The following is a 24,293-nucleotide window of genomic DNA, read 5'->3' as shown; positions in this document are numbered from 1 at the left end:
GCGTCTGTCAGGTCAGTTATGTAAACGTGCAGTGCGTCTGTCAGGTCAGTTATGTAAACGTGCAGTGTGTCTGTCAGGTCAGTTATGTAAACGTGCAGTGTGTCTGTCAGGTCAGTTATGTAAACGTGCAGTGCGTCTGTCAGGTCAGTTATGTAAATGTGCAGTGCGTCTGTCAGGTCAGTTATGTAAACGTGCAGTGCGTCTGTCAGGTCAGTTATGTAAACGTGCAGTGTGTCTGTCAGGTCAGTTATGTAAACGTGCAGTGTGTCTGTCAGGTCAGTTATGTAAACGTGCAGTGCGTCTGTCAGGTCAGTTATGTAAACGTGCAGTGTGTCTGTCAGGTCAGTTATGTAAACGTGCAGTGCGTCTGTCAGGTCAGTTATGTAAACGTGCAGTGTGTCTGTCAGGTCAGTTATGTAAACGTGCAGTGTGTGTTTTTGTTGCTTTTTTTTTATAAAAGGTTGCCAAATAAAATTCCACACAATATAATTAAGAATGGATTTGTATAATTTGCATACTCCATAGCCAATATTACCACGGTTTTAAAATTCATTCTATAGAGTTGGGTAATAAGCAAAGGTGTGTGGTCAGTGTTCAGAATGGCCTGGGAAGAAGCAAGGCAGGGAGGGTTACTCATGCCAAAACGAGGTCCTGATATAGTTTTCATTCCAAATCTCAATTACTGAGCAAGAGAGCTTGATATTCGTCTCTCTCATGCGAGCCTACGTTATGGTTTTCATCTGCATACTCCTTGCATGTTTTAAACATGTTCCTTGCATATGTCATCCAAGCCACGATAGAATATTCATCAGAATACATCAAAAGACTTGGAAGTAAAAAGGTTTTCAAAGCGTGCCCGTACGAGTTCTGTCTAGACGGAAACTTAACATACTCCAAATCTCTATACTTCTGAAACCACTACTGAAGGACTTTCTCAGAGCTGTGGACTCCTGGGGATTTGTTTTCTTTCCGTGAGACCCTGGGAATTCGTAATCTCACACCTCGGAGAGGCATGCACACCGATTTCTTCGGGCCTTGACTAAAACTCCACAGAATATTGGCAAATGAACACGACAAGCCCTGAATTCCATGGCATACTAATTAAACACACTTACAGGAAGATGCAATGACCCTATATCAGTGATAGCCCCAAAATGCCACTCATATTTGTAAACTACATTTCCCATGATGCTTAGCAAGCCTACAATCGAACCAGAAATATTAGGAATGACAGCCACCACTTGGTCACAATAATCCCTAGACTGCCAATGGATAACCTGGCCTTGACGTTTTTTGACCTACAAGTATCTGGCTTTAAAGGACCGTTATCATGGTTGATTCTAAATGTTTCACATTAGAACATTGCATAGATACTTTAGTTTCACAGGGAAACTGGTACTACAGGTGAATAAGGAGACAGATTTATAAGGTTCTGGAGACACAGTTGCCCATGATATTAAGCTGCCACCATTGAAGGCACCGTTGCCTTATGTTATCTGACCTGGCCACCAACGATTCGTGAAAAACAATATTCCTACATATTAGTTGATTTAAATCCATTTAGTTTTTATACTTCATCGTTCAAAAAAAAATTGTAAAAATGTTTTTTAAGAAAAAGTCTTAGGCTCAATTTAAAATGTTATTCATAATAATAATAATCTATATACGTGAAAAAGAAAACAAAATTCTGTGTTTGATGCTGGAAAAAAAAACCTGTTATGAAAATGAGTTTGGAAAGCAGTAAACTGTTCTCAGTTTTGTCTGCGGAGTGTGAAATTACTGACTGGAGAGAGATTTCACAGAAGCTTAAGCTGTGAGCAAAGCTGTAAGAACCGATTAGAAATCGTGGTCACTTCACCAAATCTTCCATTCTAGTAATCTGCTGGAGGCGTCCATGCAAAACTACATATAATAAGCGTCTGAAAAAAATCCACATACATAAACAGAATAGCAATAGCACATCACTGGCACGACAAACACTCTGGACTGAAACCTACTTGAGCTCAGCCAACCCCCATTACCTCCCAAGTTTCCCTATTTAGGAAGGACAGTCCCTATTTTGGGCCAAAAGAACGGTCCATATTTTCTCTCCTAATGTCCCTCTTTTTCTAGGAGCTCCCTATTGTTGTTGAGTCCGAGTGTATCACAGAGCTCCACAGCAAGAATACTCATAGTAATGGGTCTTTAAACTACAATAAATGTGTTTAGAAATCAGATACATTGTACTTGGTCTAGATTACATTTCAGTTGTATAAATTGCTATTAGTAAGTCACCTAAAATTACTCTGACCCTGGTCACCCCCCAACCTCCCACTCACACCCGTAAATTTAAAGTGCCCTTCTTTGCCCATTTGAGATGTTGGGAGGTACGTAACCCTAAGGGTCAGTCAATAAGCCACATGGTTTCCAGTCCACAATAGAATGCAAGGGAGCAATTGCCCGTCCTTGCTCGTGAAAATAAAATAAATAAAAAACAAACACACGAAATGCCAGTTACACGTTGATCAAAACAATTGTAAGGTTCTCTACTCACCATAATTTGAAGGTCTGGCATTAACACGATCCCAGCTAGAAGAAGAAGAAAAAAAAAAATATTAACAAAACAATAAAAAATTGAATTAACTAGCTCCAGCTCTTCTTATGTATTTTGTATTAAACATCGCACATAACAATTTACTTTTTTCTTAACACATTTGTTAAAGCTGTAAAAGGTTTATTCACGTTGTGATGTATGAAAGGTAAGCCGTGCTACTGAACGCAGACATTCTTAAGGTCTGTCCTCGAATAACCTCAAACAAACAGAGAAGATGGATACCACCTACTATTTTGAATCTAGACACTTAAAGGGTCACCAAGTACCAAGAGTATCAGTACAAGTTACAGTAGGTGCAGCCCCCTCCGTTTTTGTTAAAATAAATACATTTTTATTTCTTTTTTTTTTAGCAGTTTGTCAAAAAAAATTTTTAAATTATTGTATTTTATAATATTGCTCAATGTCCAACTACTACGTAATCAAAGTCAAGAATTCCAGAGGCTGGGCTTCACATTGCATACCTATTAAGAGGGGTACTGCAGGACTGGTGGTGGAGCGCGCTAACCAGCAATGCCATGACCACAGATGCAGCCACCAAAAGCCAGTCCAGAAAAAGGGATGTGTCAGACTGGTGTGTGCATGCGCACTATGCTTACTTGCAGCCATTTTGACCAGGTCCACTTAGGGCTGCCCAAGCACAGAGCATCGATGAAGGTCTCTTTCATGGGTCGAATGCATACCTACCAACTTCCTCATCCCCGCAAGCGGGGTGCAGGTGCGTTGGTGCAGAAGGAGGCAGGAGATGACGTGACTCACAACAGTAGTGCACCACAAATGGGGGGGGGGGGGGTCCCCCTAAGAATTTGCAGGCTGTCTGTCAATCCCACAGGCCAGACCAGTGAGGGCAGAACACCGTTTCAGACCTGATGTAATATGTGTTTTTTTCTTAGAAAGGCAAGGCAATGATTTATTTATTTAAAGCAGCCTATTTTTTTTTCACAAAGTAGCAGTATAGTGATTGTCCCGCTTTGGGCGTTTATTTTTTTTTTATTTTTTTAAAACGTTACAACGTTTCTTTTTGTGTTGCATGTCTTGTTTTCTTGACAGAAGCCAAAAATGTCATCGAAATTACAGCACTCTTGAAAAAGAAAAAAAAAAGCTGAAACATTTGACCTATTCATGTTGGTGTACAGCATTTTTCAATAGTGGCCAGAGCTCGCATATTCGCGCCAGAAGCATCATATGGTGATGACGTGTGGAGGTACATGTGATTTTTTTTATTTCAGAGGAGATTAAATTGAGTACATACATCATTCATTGTGATAACAGTGTAAGGTAATCTTCGAGGTGGAAATATGAAAACGGCGTTCTAACAATATCAACACAATGCTTTGAAGATAATCGTACAGTGTGGACTACAACGTTTCAAATCTACTCAAACAACTTATTCATTGCTAGGCAATATTGCGGTTTGTTTGTGCCATACGGTATTGGCTCTCCCAGGTATAAGGCTGTTCGTTCAAGCATTAACAATATCATTAACATCAGTAATAATAGGTACATTAGTACCATTAGTCCTTCCTCCAGGTAAGGAGATCAATTTTGGTTATTAGTATAAAAAAAAAAAAAAAAGTAATTATGGAGTTTAGAGTTAAAAATATTTTACATTTTTAAATTTATGTTGGAGTTATTGATGCTTATTTGTTTAATTTTTTCGCAAATGTTATTTTTCTGGTAGAGCATATTGTGTGTTTCTCCTGGATCCCACAAGGACAATATTCAAAATATTGAATTTTTTTAGGAATTTCAACTTCAAGATTCTGAGCTGACATAACAGGGTTTATCTACTAAACTGAATATTGTGGAGAATCGACAAAGGTATTACAGACATTGAGCTAACAACACTATTCTCTTTCAAACTCTGCTACTTTGTCCTGCAATTTTGGATTTTGCAAAGTCCAAAATATACATGATTGACACACATACTCTCTCTCTCTCTTCTCATTGTCTGAATATAACGCAATAGAGTATTTTCCCACTAAAACCTTTGAATTAGATGAGTGGACCTTTTCAAGCATAGCATCACTTGGTATGAGATGCTACCCTCGTTGTCCAAATTCCCATGTGGTTACATGCAAATGGGACCACACACACAGAATCATTTGTTCATATTCCATCCTGTTTTACAAAGGAAACTCCCGGGTTGATTTGCCACCAATTCTATTTTTTCTTTCACTGTAAAAAGATATAGCTTTATAAATATATGAATTACAATAATGATAATATGCATGAAAAAGGCCAACCAACTCTAAACATCCTGCAATATCGTCAGTCGAAACAAAAACTTCCGGGGGTCCCTTGTCCAGTCTTTGGTCTCCCATGGATTGGTTTGGGAGAATTTGTGTTAAATAATCTGCATTCAAATTTTGTCGGTCGTCAGCACGCACTGGGACTGGGAACTAAGAAAACCCAAAGTTCTTGTTGTACCATAAGGGAATTGGCTGGACCTTCTGGACGATAATCGAGAAGGATCTGTGGCAGCTATCTGGTGTTATAGATTCTTTGGTCCAGAGGCACCATCTCTGGCATTTTGGCCAGGACCGTAGCGGTTGGTAGAATTGGTTCATTAAACAAAATTTCAGCTCACTAATTACAGAAAGAACTTGTAACATTCGAATGAGACCTAAGTAAGAAGTAACCTAGCGTGGGCTTTTGTCCATTCTCAGTGTGTGTCTTGTGTTTTAGGCCTATTAAAAACGCATTTGTGTCCGCCTCTGCACTTTTTGTCTTTTCACAAGACATGGGTAAGTGGCACCAAACAGGTTGTTTGTTCCATGAGCAAAGATCAAAAGTCAATCAAAACCAACAACAACATGCTTAGTCATGCAAATTCATTTTGCAGTAAAAAAAAAAAAAAAAAAAAAATTCTCATTCAAATTCCACAAGTTCTAGCGGCTGTCGACCCATTTGAGCCATTCTGTAAAGCAACACGGGATGGTGGAATGAAAAGGTCATTTCTAAGGGTTTGTCACCACTGAAGTAAACAGTTCTTTTCCCAGGACATCAGCGTACAAAAAACAAACCCCAAGGTTAAATGGTTTGTTACTACGAGTACAATACAGGTCGCTACAGATTTAATTAAATTCAAATTCTACCAAATAGAGCAACTCGTTCTCACAGCTGGGAAGCTAGACATTTCTAAGGTCTCTCAGTTACGGAGGCCACACTGGGCTAGTAAGATGATCACATGAATAACCAACCAAAAAAAATTAAAATAAAATAAATAAACATTCTTTATTTAATCAAATAAATAAGACAGATGGACTATGTGTCACTAAAATAAGAGATAGCATTTCAACATCCAACCCTACCTGCAATTGCACCAGTTATTAAACTTTAGAATGCAAGCTTTTTGGTCATACTGCCAAGCACTTTGAATTAAAGTCCTCCGTTCATTTTGTATCAATTTGTGTATGTGGTTTGGGAGATTTACTAATAACAATTTATGAAACTAAAATGTAATTTACAACAAGAACAATGTATCTTATTTACACAGACTGATTTCTAAACACATTTATTGTAGTTTAAAGACACATTACAGGGAGTATTATTGCTGTGGAGCTCTGTTATGCACTCAGACACATTACTGGGAGTATTATTGCTGTGGAGCTCGGTTATACACACAGACACATTACTGGGAGTATTATTGCTGTGGAGCTCTGTTATACAATCAGACACATTACTGGGAGTATTATCGCTGTGGAGCTCTGTTATACACACAGACACATTACTGGGAGTATTATTGCTCTGGAGCTCTGTTATACTCTAAGACACATTACTGGGAGTATTATTGCTGTGGAGCTCTGTTAGACACATTACTGGGAGTATTATTGCCATGGAGCTCTGTTAGACACATTACTGGGAGTATTATTGCCATGGAGCTCTGTTAGACACATTACTGGGAGTATTATTGCCATGGAGCTCTGTTAGACACATTACTGGGAGTATTATTACTGTGGAGCTCTGTTATACACGCACACACCAACAATATGGATCTCACAGAAAAGAGGGACATTAGGATAGATAGGGGGCAGAAGGATTGCGGCTTAAAATAGGGACTGTCCCTCTTAAATCGAGTGCTTTCATGTCAACCGCCTAAGCAATATAATTACTACCATAATGTATTTCTTTTAGACACAAAATTTCAGTCAGTGAATCTTTATTGCATTGTCCTCAGCAAGGTTTGTGGAGTATGTCAACTTTCTCTATAACGATAATATTTCCCCTTAAATAACGGTAGTCAGGTAAACGAGTAGATTTCTAGGTAAAGGGGTTGTAGATTCCTTTAGACCACTCCACCCAGCGCAATATAAAGCATTGTCAATTTATGTTTCAGGTATTTTCCAAATGTCTCTGACAATGTCTCCGATTTACCCTACAGCATCCTTGTTACTTTTTATTTATTGTAACCATTAATATGTATTTTACGCTTTAGGAACTACTATTATTGTCATTCACAGACGACCTTGACATCTATCTGTAGGCTTCCACACACAAATCAAATCTTTAAAGGACTCTCTAAGCACCATAACTACTACAGCCGACCTGGCTTGTGTCAAACTGTTCTTAAAACAAGTATGACAATAATATGGGGCTCTCCCAACACCGAAGACTTACCTTTCTGCTGTTGCTCAGACAGTACAGATCAAATCCACATTTTAGGAATTTGAACTACTAAATGTTAAATTGTAAGCGATGGATGTGCGTAATGCAAAGTTTAGGATACAAAGTCAACTATCGGAAGATTTACTGGGGAAAATTTACTAAACACTGAATTGAAAAATAACATATAAATTTATGGTAAAATAGGCAAGTTGGAATTTTTTCCCCCCAAATCATCTATTTTTGCAATTTATTTTTCATTTACTACAAATTGACATTTAGTTAATAAATACCATAATTTTTTTTTTTTTTTCCCCCAAGTGCTATTTCGGGTCTCTTTTCATCCTCATTATTCAATTCCTCCCTGGTTGTGCAATCGAAAAGTCGAAAATATTGCTAAACCCATCCATGTCTAACTCAAGGGGATGCAAAACCACTAATTATCCTCCATATCATCTCCGGCCTTGACTACTGCAGCCTTTGAAATCTGCCACCATGACAACCAGTTGACTTAAATCCACTCAATATGTAACCCGTCCGTGTATGATGTGTGTGTTCACAAGACAGCCATATATTATACAAGCTTTCACGACTTTTTCGTAGCCTTTTATAAAGGAACATGACGGAAGCTTTTCGACATGCTGACAGCTATCATTATCTGGGGCAGACATCAGGTAACAAGTCAAAATGTTCTAAAACAGTTTGACTACCCTAGGTGGGGGAAAGGGCACCAGCACACTTCATGCACCATAACTACTGTTTATCCAATTTATCCTTTTGTCATAACTACTGTAGCACACTGTACTGGTTATGGTTATTGAAGCATTCCTTAACCCCTTAATGACAACTTCTGGAATAAAAGGGAATCATGACGGAATATATCCGTCGTCTGTAGGAAAAATACATTGTGACTGATACAAACTATTTAATTCCTCTACTTTAACCCGTTTGTGTCACTATACCCCACTCCCTCTAGCATGTAAGCTCATTGAGCAGGGCCCTCAACCCCCTCTGTTCCTGTACGTCCAGTGGTCGGATCTCAATTATGTGTCTGTTAGTCCACCCATTGTACAGCGCTACGGAATTTGTTGGCGCTATATAAATAATAAAATAATAATAATAATAATAATAAAATCCATCACGACAAATTTTAGGTGACATATTTCACAATCTATAACATTAAATGATGTTCTATTTACAAGATAAGAGGGTGTTCATGTACGTTCACATACATCAAGTTTCTTGTTGCAAGACATAAATACGATAATCCTTCTTGACTATTGAAATTCTTCTCTTGCACGGTTAGTCTCTTGTTTTCTAATAGATATTAATTATTAACCACAACGTGTCATGTAGCAGTCGGCAGAGAGGATAAGTACCCGAATCCCATAGACATCAGAAAAAAACAAAAAAAAACACCTCGACGAAACATTCTGCAAGCATCCGCAAAAATCGAAATGAAAACAAATGTGCGTGATTAGGCTCTTGGGTGGCAATACAGCAAGCCTTTAACCCCTTAAGGACGCATGACATGTGTGACATGTCATGATTCCCTTTTATTCCAAAAGTTTGGTCCTTAAGGGGTTAAAGGAGAACGGTTAATTCTCAGAATTTTAATACTGGGTTTACTTCTACCCTATTTTTTTTTAACAAATATGTACAGTATTTGGGATGTGTAAAAATAAAGTTAAATATTATAAATATCCACACCTCTTTATCCTACAGCTGGGTGCCTCCGTCCAACATAAAATTTTTTTGAGATCTGTGGAAGCATTGAGATACATTAACTCTGCCCATTTTTGGGGGGCTTGGACCACCAACACTGAAACACTGATCCCAGAGGGGGTCTAATTATTTTATATCGTTACCATTTTTAATCTATTTTTGTTTTGATGTAACAAAATGTTTTTTTTTTTTTTTATTCTTTATTTTTACTGTGCAGGTGGTTACATGTTATCACATATGCCACAACAGCGTGTCGCAAGGTTCACAAGAGTTAGGTAGTGGCATGGAAATTTGCACATTTTTATATTTATAACAAGCTTGGTTCAACAATAGACTGTGTGTACTTCAATGTATCGACATAAAGGTTATCAGGTATAGTGGGTTATGTGCACAAGTTTAAATAAGAAGATTAACGATGGTGTTCTGGCATTACATCACAATTTTGATTAATTCAAGATAATGCTTAGTATCTTAAAACATACCCAGTGGATTACAGGACGCTGGTATTGCGCCTTATAAAGGTAGCCAGCCCAGGATCTAAGTGCACAGATTTAACTAGGTGGCGTGTGTCTCTGTGGCGAGTAAGACCTCAAGTTAGGGGTGGTAGTAGTATATATGTAGCTAGTAAGAGAGAGCCCCCCCCCCCATATTGCTTGGAACCCTGTAACCTGGACTAGGCAATGATATTATGCTCACATACGTTCACATGTCAGGCTACTTTAGTAATTTAAGTTAGTTCACGTTAGCTTTGATTCGTGCATGTTGCCACGGTTGCCGTGTTAAGGGAGTAGTATTGTCCCGTGGAGCCCAGCATCCTGGAGCTCAGTTATCTCTGTCCCACCATGCCACACTCTGCCGAGATAGGGGAAGTCCCTGGGGTCCGTGTATATCGCTGATGGGGTGTTGACAGTGTAGTGGGGCGGCTGCCCTGCAGTCTGTATGCTTTGTGACGTCTCCCGTCGTGGTGCAAAGTGCAGCCTCGTGGTTCCGTGCGATGCGGGTACCAGTTTGCTGTGCCCTCGTGTCTTCTGCTTGTTTCGGGCCTGCCATGGATCTGGGGCAGAGTCTCAAAGTGCATCCCAGAAGGTATTATTTGTGTGCCTCTGGGTGCAGTGGGTAACTGGCAGGCTTGTGAGCTGCGTTTTTTTGCAGGCCCTCTCTGTGCTTTCGGCGCGCTTAGCACCCGCCATCTTATTTGGGGTATTTAGTCCACGGCTCGCGATGGTGAAGCTGTCGGGTCCTGGTTGGCCTGTTGCTGTCGTGGCCACTGGGTCGGTACCGGGATAACCCCCGCCGGCCCAGAGGGGGGGGGGGAAAATCGGGGCCAGATCCGCGTCGATCCGGGCCTCCGGTCGGGTGCTGCTGGGCAGGATAGCGGGTCGGCGGCCGTCCGCTCCACTCACCGCCTGAGAAGGCCTCATCTTGGGATACAAAGTCCTCTCCCCCAGGGGACTGTAGCTCGGGGAACCAGCCTCTCCCTGGGTCCAGTGACCCATTTGCTCCGAAGACCCATGTTGTCGGACTGATTTTCCACGAAAAAACATGGTTTTGGAGATCTCTTGTCTGCAGCTTTTACAAGCCCTCCCCTTCTAACCCCGCCCAGACTTTCTGTGGCTGTCCAATCACAGACTTCCCGATGCAGCTCAATGAGAAGTCTTGCAAGGCAGGTGCTCTGGGCAATTGCTGCTACTTAAACGGGGAAGTAACAGGACCTGTTGTCGGACTGGCACTTTTAGAAATTAACCTGGTTATACTTCCCTTGCTGTCAGTTTCTATTGGAATCTGCACTTTTTAGAAAATTAATAAAAAAAATAAAAAGGGACACACTTGCACCACGTCTGCAATCTAAAGTGTTTTGGGGGTTCAGAATGTCCCTTTAAGTGACAAAGACCCTTGGATATTTGATAAATGTTGCAAGAACACACTTCTCCAACTTACAAGTGAGAAAAAGCCAGTAAAAGACATGTTTTTGGATTGAGCCAATGTTGGGCTGTGTGCCTACATCAAATACATTATGGCTCATTAGATACTGAGCACACTAGCCCGGAGCTGTTTATTCTGTCTAAAACGAGGCATGTTAGACATTATTACTCTGCACCTGAAAGCTGGGTTTGCCATGATCACTCAACACCGAGCTTTAAATAAGCCCTGATACGGTCATATACAAACGCCTCAATATTTAAATAACTTCCCAAATTAGTCATACAGATGGATCCTCAGGCAGGCACAGTCCGTGTACTGACAGCACCAACAATGCATATTTACATGTGCTTTAGGTTTATTTTATTTTTTTCTTTATGCTGCTTTTGCATTTCGTTGATTTAACATTTAATATGAGATTTTCCTGCCAGCATTGGGCTGGATTCTGGTAATTAGAAGGAAAGCTCTAGGACACTGTTCTGGCAGCAGCTCGGAGAATTCGCAGGTTGCCCCAGGCAATTGTGTTGAGTTTCTCACAATGGTGTCTCCACCTAACATTAAAATAGCACATGTTTTGGGTTAGCATGATGTGCCAAAAACATATATGGGAGCAGGGAACACCTGAATCACTCGGTAATCAATCCAAAACGTTTTGCTTTTTTTTTTTTTTAAATCCCGCAGGGATAGAAGACACAATGATTATTGGGTGTAAATTAAGACACTCCATAATTTTGTTCTAACAAAGTAGTGGTTAAGCAGTGACATGCAATTTGTATGCTGGCTATTAAAGATTACAATTTATTTACAATACTCTTCAAGTACAACCAAATAAATGAAGTGCAGACCAGGGTCAGTAGAACTGGAATATTTTGGGCTACATTAGTACTCTCTCTCGAACAATGTTTTAGTTGGCTGAAGGATAAACCCCACAAATTTGCAATGTTTTGGATATTAACCAGCTGGACGGACAGAAGACAATGCTACATTAAACCACAACTAATTGGATTTAAAGGTTGTGGTCATAGTTGCCTGGGTTTGCAAGGATTTAATTTGAAGATCAGTTGGGTTCGTTGAAAAAAAAAAAAAAAAAAGGCTTGCGATGGCGATTCCGTAACAAGCGCACAGAACCAGAACTTCCTCTGCTTAACTTGCTATTGGGGATAGATAGATAGATTTGCCTAACTCAGTGCCTGAAACACAACACTATTCCTTCCCTAAATTATCCCCCAATTTTTACATCGTCATACTCTCAATTGAATAGGGGCGCACCATCTTCCTTAAACAGCCCAAGTGAAAAAGTCAACCGCTGTTTTTGGATAATTAAACAAATAATACATTTGAAATTACGCAAAAAAAAATCTAAAAAGAAATATATACCTGGGGGGAAAAAAAAATCCTGTTCATGAGCACTAAAAAAAATAGCCAACATCGGTCAGCCAATCATAGCCTGCCAATGGTTTTAACAGGAGAAAAGTATAGCAAACATTTGCTCAGCGTGGGTTTCGTGGACATGTTGTTCAGAAGTTGGCCGCAGTTTTCATGCATCAGAAATTACTATCCAAACTGGGTTTATCAGTTGTGATAGCGTGACTAGACGTGTCTCGCCGTTTCTCTGGTTCCTTCGCAGAAAGCATCAGTCGGAGAAACGTCAGCACTTTGTAAACCATGAACCCACCCAGCAGGTACTCGCAGTACAAGTAGTTGGACATGCAGGGTGAACCAAAAAGCTTCCTTGTGTGACTTCCTTGAGTGAGGAGGTGGGATCTTAAAGCAAGATAGGAACAACAGTTCCTATGCATAGAGCATACACTGTTCCGATGCTTGACGGATCCCTTTAATTAATCATCCTCTAGAATCTTAGGATTATAAAACCCGTGATTATTTCTGTTTGTACATTCAACCCCTGGTCATCATTTGCTCAAACTAGACCAGGGGTGGGGAACCTTCGGCTCTCCAGATGTTTTGGACTACACCTCCCATGATGCTTTGCCAGCATTATGTGTGTAAGAGCATTATGGGGGATGCAGTCCACAACATCTGGAGAGCCGAAGGTTGCCTCTCCCTGATCTAGACTTTTCTGACACACATCAGGTAGTCTGAATCTCTGTCGATATCAGTCCCTCTCCATCTGGTATTATGGTAGAATTCCTTTTTGGACTACTCCCAGCCGAACATGTGGTTTATTTATATTAAAGCACAGACACATTCTGTCTGAGATACTGGTGGATACAGCACAGCGTGACGATTCAGAGACCATGCATAAATACAATATTACATTGTCCGTTTAGTTGCGATTTTACTGCCCGTCTCTTTATTTTTAAATAAGTATATCAATTCTAAAAAGGTCTTTTAATGGTACATTTTATGGCCAACAGCTGCCAAAAAAAAACAAAAAACAAAAACCTCCAGCTGTTATTTTCGGCCTAAAATAAAGCACAGAATTCTAGTTTTAGGATTCTTTTTTTCAACTTGGGATATTATGCTCCTACATCTTTAAAGGGACAACATACCAACGTGTACGCTCCATGCTGAGGTACATTGTCGATAGGTCTCTGCACATACGGCGTTATTTCAGTGTTTTGCGATAATCAATTACACAACAAGAAGCATATGCTCTCCCTTTTCCAACTATTTTTATGTGTGCGTACTCCTTTACAACGTTCGGTTATAGTTTGTTTCAGAACAGTAAATAGAACGCTCAGTAAGCGGATAGAATATGCGGTGCGGCTGCTATCAGCTTAGGCAGTCACTTCTTTCATCTTATCTAGTGATGTCGCGAACATCAAACGTGCGAACGCGAACTTCCGCAAATGTTCGCGAACGGGCGAACCTGGCCAACCGCCATAGACTTCAATAGGCAGGCGAATTTTAAAACCCACAGGGACTCTTTCTGGCCACAATAATGATGGAAAAGTTGTTTCAAGGGGACAAACACCTGGACTGTGGCATGCCGGAGGGAGATCCATGGCAAAACTCCCATGGAAAATTACATCGTTGATGCAGAGTCTGGTTTTAATCCATAAAGGGCATAAATCACCTAACATTCCTAAATTGTTTGGAATAACATGCTTTAAAACATCAGGTTTGATGTTGTATCGATCAGGTAGTGTAAGGGTTACGCCTGCTTCACAGTGACAGACCAAACTCCCCGTTTAACGCACCGCAAACAGTCCATTTGCACAAGGTTGGATACCAAGCTAGCCATGTCCCGTTCCTTGTCCTCACTGTTGTCATTGAAGGTCTCTTCCTCGACCCAGCCACGTACAACACCAAGGGTCCCCGAAAGGTGACAACAAGCCCCCTGTATTTTTTTTTTTTTTTAAATGTAACTACTGTTACACCAGATATGAGTTGCACTGGTGTGACACTGTGCCCTGGCAGGCCCTGAGACGCACACGTGTGAAGGAAACTGACTGCTATTATATTACAGTCAAAAAAGTTTTTTTTGTTTTTTAAATGCAAGCTATTGTGACACCAGATATGAGTGGTGGCACTGGGACCACCTTAAAAATATTGGATATCGCTAAAAATCATGATCACTACTACTCATCCGTCCGCTATACCACTTTATCCCACCTAGAACTAGTGCCCAGTTAAAATACTTGACTCTTACTTACACACACTCAGTCATGCCACACACATTTCACCACTACTCTCACTGAATCCCTCTGACTACGGCTAAATTCATCTTCTACATCAGAACACTACTCCTAAGATTGGGTTGTATCTATGTCTCGGGTCTTTCATTTAGAATAGGGGCAGCTTCGGTGTCCTTCAACACTGACACTCCAGTGCATATTATTAAAAGATTGGGCAGATGGAAATCCTCAGTCTACAACCGATATATTCCTCATCCCAAGAAAGAAATGAGGAAAGCTTTTAAAAGTTTGGCTTTGTAAATTTGATGCAATAAGTTTGTTTTTCTTTAATACCTTTTCACCCTCTTTGCAGGAACCCGATTTACATATATTACCAATATGTTTCTGAACATATATATTATATTATTCACTCACTCACTCTCTGGGCCGGCCTAAGACATCATGCTGCCTAGGTCCAACGATAGATGACTATGGGGGATAATGTATAATAAACACAGGTTACTGGCTATGGGAGGATAATGTATAATAAACACAGGTTACTGGCTATGGGGGGGATAATGTATAATAAACACAGGTTACTGGCTATGGGAGGATAATGTATAAAAAACACAGGTTACTGGCTATGGGGGGATAATGTATAATAAACACAGGTTACTGGCTATGGGAGGATAATGTATAATAAACACCGGTTACTGGCTATGGGGGGGATAATGAATAATAAACACAGGTTACTGGCTATGGGGGGATAATGTATAATAAACACCGGTTACTGGCTATGGGGGGGATAATGAATAATAAACACAGGTTACTGGCTATGGGGGGATAATGAATAATAAACACAGGTTACTGGCTATGGGGAGGATAATGTATAATAAACACAGGTTACTGGCTATGGGGAGGATAATGTATAATAAACACAGGTTACTGGCTATGGGGAGGATAATGTATAATAAACACAGGTTACTGGCTATGGGGAGGATAATGTATAATAAACACAGGTTACTGGCTATGGGGAGGATAATGTATAATAAACACAGGTTACTGGCTATGGGGGGGATAATGTATAATAAACACAGGTTACTGGCTATGGGGGGATAATGTATAATAAACAGGTTACTGGCTATGGGGGGGATAATGTATAATAAACACAGGTTACTGGCTATGGGGGGATAATGTATAATAAACACAGGTTACTGGCTATGGGGGGGGGATAATGTATAATAAACACAGGTTACTGGCTATGGAGGATAATGCATAATAAATAATAAAAAAAAAAGAATGCAGCTTCAGAATTAATCTAAATTGTATGCTGTCTAGGAGGTGGGAGGATCTGGGAGGGAGGGTCTGCTGCTGATTGGCTGGAATGTGTCTGCTGACTGTGAGGTACAGGGTCAAAGTTTACTCAATGATGACGAATAGGGGGCGGACCGAACATCGCATATGTTCGCCATTTGTGGCGAACGCGAACATGCGATGTTTGCCAGGAAGTATTTGCCAGCGAACCGTTCGGGACATCACTAATCTTATCCCATGAATGGAACTGCGGCTGACATCCACATATCTCAAACTCCCCCTGAGAAGAGATTGATGGGACATGCACAGTTCCAATTAAAAACAGAAGTTAAAACTAGGATTGGCTGAACTAGTGGCAGCCACGTTCTAGTCTTTGCAAAACCTCACTAAAAGAAGATGCAGTCACTAAAATTTACAGCAAATACCTGGAAGTATAAATATATATAATGTATATATATAATGTTATTATTTATATATTTATATAGCGCCAACAAATTCCGCAGCGCTTTACAGTGGGTGGACGAACAGACATGTAGTTGTAACCAGATAAGTTGGACGCCCAGGAACAGAGGGGTTGAGGGCACTACTCAATGAGCTTACATGCTAGAGGGAGTGGGGTAAAATGACACAAAAGGTAAGGATAGTATTAGACTAATGACAGTTGCAAGAGAGGAATCAATCGGGAACTATTAACAGGTTAATTGATATGCTTTTATGAAGAAGTGTTTTTTTTTTCTTATACAGGGAGTGCAGAATTATTAGGCAAATGAGTATTTTGACCACATCATCCTCTGTATGCATGTTGGCTTACTCCAAGCTGTATAGGCTCGAAAGCCTACTACCAATTAAGCATATTAGGTGATGTGCATCTCTGTAATGAGAAGGGGTGTGGTCTAATGACATCAACACCCTATATCAGGTGTGCATAATTATCAGGCAACTTCCTTTCCTTTGGCAAAATGGGTCAAAAGAAGAAGGACTTGACAGGCTCAGAAAAGTAAAAAATAGTGAGATATCTTGCAGAGGGATGCAGCACTCTTAAAATTGCAAAGCTTCTGAAGCGTGATCATCGAACAATCAAGCGTTTCATTCAAAATAGTCAACAGGGTCGCAAGAAGCGTGTGGAGAAACCAAGGCGCAAAATAACTGCCCATGAACTGAAAAAAAAGTCAAGCGTGCAGCTGCCAAGATGCCACTTGCCACCAGTTTGGCCATATTTCAGAGCTGCAACATCACTGGAGTGCCCAAAAGCACAAGGTGTGCAATACTCAGAGACATGGCCAAGGTAAGAAAGGCTGAAAGACGACCACCACTGAACAAGACACACAAGCTGAAACGTCAAGACTGGGCCAAGAAATATCTCAAGACTGATTTTTCTAAGGTTTTATGGACTGATGAAATGAGAGTGAGTCTTGATGGGCCAGATGGATGGGCCCGTGGCTGGATTGGTAAAGGGCAGAGAGCTCCAGTCCGACTCAGACGCCAGCAAGGTGGAGGTGGAGTACTGGTTTGGGCTGGTATCATCAAAGATGAGCTTGTGGGGCCTTTTCGGGTTGAGGATGGAGTCAAGCTCAACTCCCAGTCCTACTGCCAGTTTCTGGAAGACACCTTCTTCAAGCAGTGGTACAGGAAGAAGTCTGCATCCTTCAAGAAAAACATGATTTTCATGCAGGACAATGCTCCATCACACGCGTCCAAGTACTCCACAGCGTGGCTGGCAAGAAAGGGTATAAAAGAAGAAAATCTAATGACATGGCCTCCTTGTTCACCTGATCTGAACCCCATTGAGATCCTGTGGTCCATCCTGTGATCCTGTGAGATCCTGAGGACCTCTCTGAACAGTGTCTGGGAGGCTGTGGTTGCTGCTGTACGCAATGTTGATGGTGAACAGATCAAAACACTGACAGAATCCATGGATGGCAGGCTTTTGAGTGTCCTTGCAAAGAAAGGTGGCTATATTGGTCACTGATTTGTTTTTGTTATGTTTTTGAATGTCAGAAATGTATATTTGTGAATGTTGAGATGTTATATTGGTTTCACTGGTAAGAATAAATAATTGAAATGGGTATATATTTGTTTTTTGTTAAGTTGCCTAATAATTATGCACAGTAATAGTCACCTGCACACACAGATATCCCCCTAAAATAGCTATAACTAAAAACAAACTAAAAACTACTTCCAAAAATATTCAGCTTTGATATGAATGAGTTTTTTGGGTTCATTGAGAACATGGTTGTTGTTCAATAATAAAATTAATCCTCAAAAATACAACTTGCCTAATAATTCTGCACTCCCTGTATATCATATTCTAAATGCAAAATAAAAATCATTTAAAATAAAATGAGTTTCTACTCCATTTACAATGTCTCCTCATCAAAGATCAAATGAATGGTACACCTTAGCCAACATTTTATTTTGCCAATTATACTGCGCTACTCTTTCAGCACTGCAGCACCATTTTTATACAAACAAATATAAAAATAATAATTTGTAAAGACAGTCCCATTATTGGTTGTCCGCTACAAAACAAGCATTTTTAAAACAACAGTTCGATATGACTTATACAGAGCTAAATCAAACTTTCACTCTGATATAAGCTAGACAGAGTCTCGGTATGTTAAACGGTCATTTTATATTGACCTTTGGCTATTGAGAGATTGAGAAATCCATTGGTGTATACAACCAGTTCCTTTCAGACAGCCAGGGAGGTGCATGTCGAGTTGAATGACAGCTGCCAAGTTGCTCAGTGAGAAGAGACCGCTCTCCCCATACAAATATGTGCGCACGGAGACGCGTTTCCCAGAATATGACAATTCCCCCGGGGCTAAGGAACTATGGCTCGGAAAATATTTTTGCTTCAACTTCAGTATTTCACAAATATACAGGGGTTACACCCCTTCCTTGGAAACCAAAATAAACAGAAAATCAAAACTTGAAAATTTAGCATGATCTTGCACATCCCAGGCATAACCTATAAAATCGTTTCTGGCACTGAATTATTTATAGAAAATAAAAAAAAAAGTTGATTTGTTAAACTTACAATTCTGTGAACTGTATATATATATATATTTTTTTTTTTTTTTTTTTGTTATGTTTATTTACAATCACATCATAAACACCCAAACTGTATAAAGTTAGCACAATGCATTGAGCCACTATCATTGCATACTGCAATACTCTGGTATTTAAAAAAAACAAAAAAACAAAAAACACGCGCATGCACGCATGCACGCACTAAACAGCTGCCAAAAAGGAGCAACATTTTATGAATTTACAGTAGGAATGCGTTTCTCTTTATTTGTTGTGCTTTGGACCAAAGCACCTAATTGTAACAAAGAGTCAGATCCCATAAAATTATCCTCCACTACAATGACTTATAGGTATGGCTATCCTACTATGGATTCTACAAACTAGTCTTAGTCTGCTAATATCCAACAGACCAATCAGGAAAGGTCTACAGTATCCTACAGGGCAATGCGACCTAGTTACAACGCATGAATGGAGAAACCAGAAAGTCAGTAATAACGACAGTCCATAAAGATTAAGCCATGGTTTGGAGATACCCTGAGAGTTCGTAGGTCGTCGTGGCTGAAAACAGGTTGCAAACATGAGGAATTCATAGCCAAGTCATTTTGCTATAATATTAGCAACTAAGAGACCAACAGGAGTGAGCAGATTGGGAGCAAGCCAGTGGCCCACACAGGACAGCAGAACAAGGGACACTAATCGGGATTCTCTTATAAATACTGGACTATAGCCAATTAAATAAAACATCTTCCACCTGTCATAGCAGCTCCTAACCTCCACTCATTAATTTCCTGCAAAACCACACTGCAAGATAACTGAAGATACAAACCCTGAGATGAGCAAGTGACGGCAGGGAATACCTACGTGGCTTTAATTTCAATGTAAGTAGAGCAAAATTAATGGGGAGAAAACGTACCGTCAACCTAAACCCCTCTTATATAAAACAAAACTATTTCCGCATTTTTACTCTTATTACTGCATCCCAAATAATATCAAATGCAAAGAGCGTTTAGAAGGTTCTAAAAATAAGCAAGTCTGAGGAGACCTGCTGAAGTCAGAACTCCTGCTGTTGAGACAGTGTTCCACGGAAGATGCTTCGCTCTGGTGCCCAAACAAAATGCCAATGGCCCATAAACTAACCAGGTCATACGTCTCGGCCTATTACCTAATAAAATGCAGACTCTTCCTGGTTTATCACGGAAACTAAAGCAGTTCAGTCATGTTCTTTTTTATAAAATAAATAAAACTTCAAAAAAAAAACAACTTGCAGTGTTATTTACTAAAGCGAGCATTCAAAATGAATATCAAATTTAAGACTATGAAATTTTGTGGCAAAATGACGTCATGGCCACGTGACCGCAGTTTACATAAAACTATTAAAAACAGTGGTAGCAGCAGTATTAAATAACTAATTAGTCACGTGACCCGGGACAAGTCCACACGTCACGTGACTTAATTTAATGTAAGCATATACAGGCACATCGCTATTTATGGCTACCAAGGCAAAGATATGAGGGGCAAAAAACAGTATTGGTACGCCTCCAGTGTGGAGAGGCTGCACAAAGGCAGGAGGTCAACCAGCGGCCTGCGGCGGCCATATTGGAATAGGGTAAATTATGGAAAAAAATTCAATGAGGGGGAACTGAACTGAAACCCATTTCAGAATTAAAGAGATTTATTTTTTTGACACACACATAGGCAATGGCCAGCATGTTAATCTCAATTTGTTGTTTTTTTTAGATTACCCCCTTTCCTCTAGAAAAATAATCTTGTGTTTCGAAACTATAGCAAATAATCCCCCCCACATAAAAACTGGTTCAGCGCTGCCCCAGGTGCCCCTATAGATATGGGCTGTTTTGTACCTTGAGAACAAGAACAATTTTTACACTTTTGTCTTCGTTCAACAGTAATTAATGGCGTTTAGTGACAGCTTCAGTCCTGGATCTGTCAGTATCAGCAATTATCCACAAATCCTCATGATCTGAAAACACTGATGTGCCAGGACAGTTTTAAGTGCTGGCACGTCATTTGTCACGAAAGCATTAAGTTACTAGATCAGTGGTACTTTACCTACGGTGGGACCCAAAATCGGATTCTTGAGATACTTCAATAAGTTCCAATTAGTTGGAACAGGCATATACTAGTGTAATCGTAAAGCATTGCTAAATAAGTTGGCTCTATATAATTGATACTGATAATAAATTGGTCAGAGCCCAGGAAGCAGCTTGCAGTCTATTTACAGTAGCAGTAATCCTTCCCCGGTACGGAGGATAAGTCTTTACATGATGGTAAGAGTCTAATTGCTTTGCAGAACGGATTTGGTCATATATTACCTAACAATTCAAGAATCGGTTGACAAGATAACCCTATGCACATAATTAGAGTCCTTGTCAAAAATTAGGTTAAGAACCTCCGTGCTCGATGATTTCTGTTAGGAAAGTAATTTAAAAAGTAATAGGAGGGAGGAGGAGGATGGATACAGGATGGGTCCATAAATACAGACAGCAGGAAAGAAGAGAGAGAAAGTGAGAGAGACAGAGACTGACATAGGACTGACAGGGTTATTCACGAACGTGCAAATTGCCGGGAATTTAAAATGAATTTGAGGCAAAAGTAGCCGAACTGAAGATCATGGCTAATCGGGAGAGTTTTTCCAATTCAGCTATTTTGACCTTAAATTTTAAATTTACTTTGAATTCCCAACAAGTCTCACATTAGTGATTAACCCTGATAGACTGAGACACAACAGAATGAATAAAGACTAACAGCAAATGTTTCACCAAATTCCTGCTGTTTAATCACGGCGGAATGATACGCTTCCTTAAATAAAACAGATGTTTTTTTCCCCCCAGTAATCAGGATGTATCTGGGGTGGGAGAGCATTAGATTGCTGATCATGTTCTGAGGTTGCGGATTCATTAAGCACTACTAAACTTTGAAAAATGACTTCAGTGCCATTTAAAAAAGACAAAACAAACATTCTCGTTAAAGCTTCAGATATAAGCTCACAATTCTAAAGAATGTTTTCCAGTCAGGGCCGGACTGGGAATGAAGGGCAGCCATGGAAAAAAAATTCTATACCAGCCCCAAAACGCATCGAGCGAACATAGTGTGCAGATATGGAAGCGGGAAAAAAAAACGTAAAACTGAAAACTATCACTCAAACGTGAAAGAAAGCACTCAGAGGGCTACAAAATAAACAAAAGAGCGGATTTGTTGTAAGCAGACGTGCATTTGCATATAATCAATGTTTCAGTACAACTACCATGACATATTAAGGAAAGTTTCGCAATTGGACTGAAATTGTGAATGTATGTTATTGCACAGCAGAAAAAAAAAAAAAAAAAGGACGTTATTTTGCTCATTTTGATGAAACAAGAGTGTGCTCTTCACTTTGGCTGACAACTGGATGATCTCAGTCAACGCCAATTCAATTCCCATAGGAAAGCATTGGGAGGCTATTGCACATGTGTGGCAAAACGCTGCGCTTCACCGCACCAATCAGAATCTCTTCATAGAGATACATTGCATCAATGCATCTCAATAGGGAGCGTTCAGCGCCTCCATGCAGAGCGTGGAGATCCTCAACATAGGTGCTGCACACTGTGCAGCACTGGACTAGGAAGATACTCTAGTGGCAGTCTGAGTGACTGTCACTAAAGATGTTCCTAGGCAGCAATGTAAACATTGTCTTTTCTCTGAAAAGGTAGCATTTACAGTGTTCAGCCTACAGGGACAGGCTATAGACACCAGAACCACTACATTAAACTGTAGAAGTTCGGGTGACTATGGTGTCCCTTTAATACGAAGTCTCTCTCTCACCGTTCAACTCTAAATTACAGGGACAATATTATGACTCATAAGCCCCCCATTTGTCCCATTAGCTCCCTCCCAGCCTTGTATGTGTCTCATTAGCTATCCCATGTGTCTCAGTAGCTCTCCCATGTGTCCCTATACCCCCTCCCAGCCATCCATGCAACCCATTAGCCCCCTCCCAGCCCTGTATGTCTTATTAGCCCTCCCATGTGTCTCAGCAGCATCCCCACATGTGTCCCACTACCCCCTCCCATCCCTCCATGTGTCCCTATAGCCCCTCCCAGCCCTTCATGTGTTCCTAAAGCCCCCATGTGTCCCTATAGCCACCTCCCCAGCCACCATGTGTCCCTATAGCCCCCTGTCAGGCTTACCTTGCTGGGAGTCCAACATGCAGAGATAAAAGCTCACCCTTGCATTTAGACACAGGCCAAGGTGGTCAAGGTAGAACTCACCTGGCCTGTGAATCTGTGCACGGGGGCTGTGCAGGTAAATGCTTGTAGTCGCAGTACAGACAAGGAAATCCAGGAGAGTAGTCGTAGGTAAGCCAATGGTCAGAGGGTGCCGGAAATCAGGGGATACGAGTAACAAGCCAAGGTCAAAGGATGCCAGAATTCAGGAGGTACGAGTCACAATCCAAGGTCAGGCGAATACTTAGTACGTGGAGTAGCAACTCTCTAACCAGAGTCATTGAACTGACACTGCCCTTAGGGAGGAGCAGTGTCTTATACCTTGATGATTAGTATATCAGGTTCAGCTGGAGAGTGATAGACAGGTCTGAGCCAGGTGAAGTCCAGCCCCTTAGTGCTGCAGGCAATACAAGAGAAAACAGGAGTTATCCCAAGTCCTGAAATGGCTCAGATGTTAAAGAGCAGGTTCAGAACTGCCAAGCATACAGGTTCAAATCCCTCTTCGGGCAATAAAAGGGCGACCCCGTCTGGCAGTCTGGAGGTCAAGGCGTAAATCCTGACAGTACCCTCCCCTTAAGAACGCACTCTGGGCGTGAACAGGTTCCTTTTGGGAACTGTATTCCTCGTCTTCGGACTCCGTATCACTGAGGAAGTCCTTGTAATCGAAGTATCCAGAGTGGAGTCCCTCAGTCGGGGACCTTGGGGTATCAGTGTCGGGTACTGGTGGAGAAAGGTCTGGGCCATTCAGAGACCTGGTGCAGGCGGAAATAAACTTAGTCCCACCAACCATATTATCTGAACTATTTCCCATCGGTGAGTTTTCTGGAAGTAGTGATTTCTTGTGGTCTTGAGATCCACTGGCATCAGCAGCCATCGTAGTCTGGGTACTCTTCTGCATCACGGAACTTGGAAATATCCGACAGCACCTTTGACATTTTTTAGGTCGTGTTGCCGGAATAACAGGGTGCAGCTGAATTGTACCCACTTGAAGAGGTTCAGGCCGAGTTGGGCGAATAGGGCAGTGAGAGATAAAGTGCCCTTTTCCACCACAATAAAAACAGAGACAACGCGCCCTCCTTCGATCTCTTTCTCTAGATGGCAGTCTTGTTTTAGAGCGGACGAAGCATATCTCCATGGGTTCCTCCCTGTCCACTGGAGATTCACAGCTAGCTAGAGGAAAACCAGGGTCACAAGGCGGTTCCTCCATGTCCATTGGAGTTTCATAGCTAGCTTGAGGGAAAACAGGGGTACAAGGAGGTTTACTGGAGGAGGGTTTGTGTTGTGACCTTATGGGGACTTGGTAGGAGTCCT

General features: G+C 40.8%; 1 protein-coding gene across 2 annotated transcripts in view; it reads right to left on the bottom strand.

The window, feature by feature from the left end:
- The window catches only part of SULF2 (sulfatase 2), a 268,821-nt gene that overhangs the window by 218,654 nt on the left and 25,874 nt on the right, over positions 1 to 24,293 (bottom strand). For both annotated transcript variants that reach the window (XM_063459445.1, XM_063459448.1), the window contains exon 2: positions 2,534 to 2,568. The gene's annotated coding sequence lies outside the window, so the exon portion shown is untranslated. The remainder of the gene's footprint in view (positions 1 to 2,533; positions 2,569 to 24,293) is intronic.

Source organism: Pelobates fuscus, chromosome 6, assembly GCF_036172605.1.
Source record: "Pelobates fuscus isolate aPelFus1 chromosome 6, aPelFus1.pri, whole genome shotgun sequence".
Lineage (NCBI taxonomy): Eukaryota > Metazoa > Chordata > Amphibia > Anura > Pelobatidae > Pelobates > Pelobates fuscus.
Note: the sequence above shows the minus strand (reverse complement) of the source record. Positions and strands in the feature narration are given on the sequence as shown.